This window comes from Suricata suricatta, chromosome 9, assembly GCF_006229205.1.
Source record: "Suricata suricatta isolate VVHF042 chromosome 9, meerkat_22Aug2017_6uvM2_HiC, whole genome shotgun sequence".
NCBI classification, from domain to species: Eukaryota; Metazoa; Chordata; class Mammalia; order Carnivora; family Herpestidae; genus Suricata; species Suricata suricatta.
Window position 1 is genome coordinate 5,378,818 of NC_043708.1, and position 4,940 is coordinate 5,383,757.

The 4,940-nt window shown below is 41.5% G+C and overlaps 1 long non-coding RNA gene across 1 annotated transcript; it reads left to right on the top strand.

Moving 5' to 3' along the window:
- The first annotated feature begins 4,009 nt into the window (after positions 1–4,009).
- Positions 4,010–4,618, top strand: LOC115301791. The gene is made up of 3 exons (XR_003913290.1): positions 4,010–4,028; positions 4,263–4,351; positions 4,567–4,618. It is a non-coding gene; the product is annotated as an uncharacterized LOC115301791 (long non-coding RNA).
- The last annotated feature ends 322 nt before the right edge of the window (positions 4,619–4,940 follow it).

The window sequence follows — 4,940 nt, forward strand, 5'->3', positions numbered from 1 at the left end:
ACTTTAAAGTCCAGTTTGTCTAATATAAGTGTGGCTACTCCTGCGTTCTTTTGGCTTCCAGTCGCATGATAGATATTTCTCCATCGCATGATAGATATTTCTCCATCCCTTTACTTTCAACCTGAAGGTATCTTCAGGTCTAAAATGAGTCTCTTGTAGACAGCAAATAGATGCATTTTGTTTTTTTATCCATTCTGCTACCCTGTGTCTTTTGGTTGGAGCATTCAGTCCATTGACATTCAGTGTTATTATTGAAAAATGTGGGTTTAGAGTCATTGTGTTCTCTGTAGAATTCATGTTTATAGTGGTGTCTCTGGCACCTTGTATTCTTTGCAACCAACAAAACACTGCTAGGGATTTACCCAAGGGTAAAGAAGTGCTGATACACAGAGGCACATGTACCCCAATGTTCATAGCAGCACTGTCAACAATAGCCAAATCAAGGAAAGAGTCTAAATATCCATCACGTGATGAGTGGATCAAGAAGATGTGGTCTATATACACAATGGAGTATTACATGGCAATGAGAAAGAATGAAATCTGGCCATTTGTAGCAAAGTGAATGGACCTCGAGGGTGTCATGCTAAGCAAAATAAGCCAGGCAGAGAAGGACAGATACCGTATGTTTGCACTCATAGGTCTAACAGGAGAACAGGAGACACCTAATAGAGGACCAGAGGGAGGGGAAGAGGGAAAGAGACTTGGGGAGAGAGAGGGACACAAAACCTGAGAGACTGTTGAATACTGAAAATGAACCAAGGGTTGAAGGGGACGGGGGAGAGGGGAAAGAGGTGGTGGTGATGGAAGAGGACATTTGTGGGGAAGAACACTGGGTGTTATATGGAAACCAACTTGACAATAAACTATTAAAATAAATAAATAAATTAATTAAAAAAACTATACATATAGTCTTGTTATGTCTGTAACCAAAATCAGAAACAGTTTGTATGCAACTCTATGTTTTATTGGCTTTCATAATCATTGCCCATTCTTAAATACTATCATTCAGTTCTTAATTTTGATTCATTTCCATGATTGATTGCTTACATATTCAGTTAAACTTTTGGAGATAGGTTTATATCGTTATATGTTCAGACCTCTTGTCTAGCTGAGAATAAATGACTTTCTTCTGCATTCACACATGGAAGAGAATTTTGCTACGTTGAATTTCTTGAGGTATAATTTCTATCTCCTAAACTTCTGGAGCTGTTGCTTCATTATTTCCTGTCACTTAATTTCAAATAAGGTCTACTCTACCTGAATTTTATTTCTTCTTAAGTGATCTGTATTGTATAAAACTTAGATACTTGTAGGACTTACGTTTTTCTTTCTCCTTATAATCCATCGATTTTGTTAGTATTTACTTCTCTTCTCCTTGATTGTTTTCCTCCTCTAAACAAAGCCCACTTTTTTTTTTATTACAATGCCCTGGACTCTTTGAAATCAGTTGTTACTTCTGTTCCAGTTATTCTAACTTCTTACTCATGACCACCTTTCCTTAACATATTTGACATTTTTATGGTTCTCATTACATTCTCTCATCTTCTACCTCATTATTTTCCATTCTTTGTGGGCTTTTTGTTTTTGTTTTAGTTTTCTTCATCTGAATTCTGAAAGACCTCATCACCACACCACTGACTCTATTGTTTTTCAGGGTCAGCGTTGCTCCTCAATGCTTCCTATGTAGACCCAAGTGTCTCTGGTGCTCATACCATCCTTCCCCACCATATCCATCTCCTTTCTTCTCATTTACATGCCTTTTAACTTTGGCTTTGTTACTATTCATGGCTTCCAGCTGGCCCCCACTGAACATGCCCAATAATTCCAGACACCTTCCTTCCTCTTTTCTTTTTTTTTTTTTAAATTCAGCACTACATCATTCTCTCTGTCCTGTGTGTTTTTTTAATAGTTTATTTTCAAATTGGTTTCCATAATATACCCACTGTTTCTCCCCACAAGTGCCCCCCACCATGACCATAACCCCATTCCCTCCCTCCCCCTCCCTCCTCCTCCCTCTTCAGTCCATGGTTCATTTTATAAGTCAAGCAGAGAAGGACAGATACCATATGTTTGCATTCATAGGTCTAACAGGAGAACCTAACAGAGGACCATAGGGAGAGGAAGAGGGAGAGAGAGCTGGGGAGAGTGAGGGACACAAATCATGAGAGACTATTGAATACTGTCCTGTGTTTTGCATGGGCTATTTCATGGACTTTTTCAAGGACATGACAGTTAATCTTCTGAGTGTTTTACATCCATGCACTGTTTTCTTCTCTCAGTGACCTGCCAGGTAAGTGTTACCTACTAGAGTGTATTTTGCAAGCAAGGACATTGTGGGCTGGAAAAACCCATTGCTTGACTGATATTGTCCAGCTGCTCAAGGCTTCAGGATCCGGCCTTTAGCCCACCATGTCATATGGGACAGATCTAGTAGGGTCATGGAAGGAGTCTCTGTGTACCCAAAACACACCCTTTTCATTGTCCCCAGTTCAGGCTTAGACTCAGCAAGCACACAGGATGAATGCAAAGCTATCATTTCCAGGATGAACTGTTACAAGGACCTTCTAGTCCTTTTCGGCCAACTACTGGAGACCACGCCTTCCAGGACCTGTCATGGGACCATTGGGTACCTTTGACTTTTGACCCACTTGTTTTCTGAGTGTTACAGTCTCGTAAGAACTAGAAAAAAGGGAGAAAAGCAATAGCAATGCGGATACACCTGACCCATTTTGACTGTATAATGTGCTGTGTACTATGTGAATAGTACAGATACCTGTGTCAATCCATGATTACTCATGAAACCTCTGGGCATGGAGTGGGGATGCTATTAGTTAATATTCCTATTTTACAGCTAAAAGAAGAGTCATAGGCCACTTTCTTGACAACTCTAACACCCCCACCCCATGCCAAGAGCAAGGAGACTGATGGCAGAGGAAGGGAAAGGGAGGTGGTAATGAGGTTACCACTCAAAGCTGTGTGGGGGTAAAGATGAGACAGGTGCCTGTCTCCCTGCTTTGGCCACATCTTGGACTTCTGTCCTAGGAACTCCCCAAGGGTAGCTGTAGGGGGTCCCTTGCTAATCTTGGCTAGGTGGGCTCACTCTCTCAGTGGTGTCAGAGCAAGGGTGGACCAGGAAGATTAATCTTTAGTCTTGTCCCTTGAGTTATGCATTGGCTTATGTGGGCCGATGGTCAAGCCCAGTGACAGTGATAATTCTCTGAGCTTCTGTTCTCTGTCTTTCTGATCATCTGTCTGATTTCTTTTTTTGTGAACTAGTAACCTTGATACTACAACCTTTGCAGGGTGGTGGTAAGAGCTAAATAAAAATTTTGCCAAGCCCTTGGCACCCAGGATGGCTCACAAAAGTCCCCATTGGTCTAACTCATTCACTGACCTTAACATTATTTTCTGTGTTTTAGATTATTGCAGGAAGAAGTCGAGGGGGATATGACAGGGGTGTAAATAACAGACTTGGGCAATGTCATTTCCCTGGACAGTTGTCGCTCCTGGCCCTGTTGTCTAACTGTCATGCTTAGTTACTCCCTAGAGTCTATGATTGTCTTTTCACACCTCCTTCATCTCAGGCTGCTCCTCAGCCAACTCAGATCTTTTCTACACTTGAATATTTTGACCATTCTGGAATATTTTCTAATGCATCTCATTTTATCCATCTATCCAATCATCCATCCATCTACCCATTCATTCATCATCCATCCATCCTTCCATCCATTGACTCATTCATCCATCCATCATCCAACTGTCCATCCATCCATCCATCATCAACCCATCCCTTCATCCATCCAACCATTGCCCCATCCATCCATCCGTCCATCCATCCATTCATCCATTCAACAGACATTTCTTGAGCAACTACATTGTGCCAGGCCCCATGCTGGATGCTGCTGCTGTGGAGATTAACAAGGTTCAGATCCTGCCATCTGAGTCAGCCTGACCCCAGGGACCTGATGTGGCCAGCCACTAAAGACAATCCTCAAGAACCCAAGTGCATGAGGAGCCACCTTGCAAAAGTGAGTGACAAAATTCAGATCACTTCCCAAACAGTCAACACCACCTGTCCCATCCAGAAACATATCTTTGCATCGTTTTTCAAAGCAAAGAAAAATTAAAAGCCCGAAGTGCTCCTGTCTCTAAATCATAGAGATTACAGTGCTGGCCCGATTGGCCCCAGCATTTCAGAATGGGGGCGGTGTCAGCCTCAACTGTGGTTCCCACCCTCTCCTCTTCCTTCTGGATCACTCCAGGTTTCTCCTCTGCACAGCCTGCACCCATCGGCATTCTCAACAGCTGTCTGTAGAAGAGATAACTCTGGTGTGACAAGCTCTTTCAGAGGGTAGATATGTTTTAAAGATTGTCAGGATCCTGCCAGCAGCTCTTATTACTGGGTACTTCTAGACTTTCCATGGGAACAAAGTTGGGTGCAAATACCTTTCTGACGTGCAGTCTGCCCTGACAGAGAGTGTGCTATTATTACTCTGGAAGGTTAACATCCCACTGGGTTTTCAAGTCGATTCATTACTTTTCTCATGACTTGTATTTATTTTTCAGTACCTGTGAAAAAACACACTGATATTTCAATACCCGCCTTCGTCAACTGCCTGTTGTGTATAAACACTTGTGCTCCTGGAAGGAGGTGTTGTTTTTTTTTTTTTAACTAGAAAGTTATTTAAAAGTTTAACTCAAAAGTGAGTTTATATTAGTTCTTTTAGCATCTGACTAAAACAGGTGTTTTGTTGTTTTTTTTTAAAGCCTTCATCCTAAATGAGAATTTGAATTTAAATAGTACAAGGATGTTATTTTAAACTTATGTACAAAAAATATACAGGATGGATTCAATAGATTTGAAAAAAGTTCACCCCAAAATAGATGTCACCTAGCTGAGTCTCAGCTTCATTTTCTAAGCATCTGCTGGGTATCTCTTC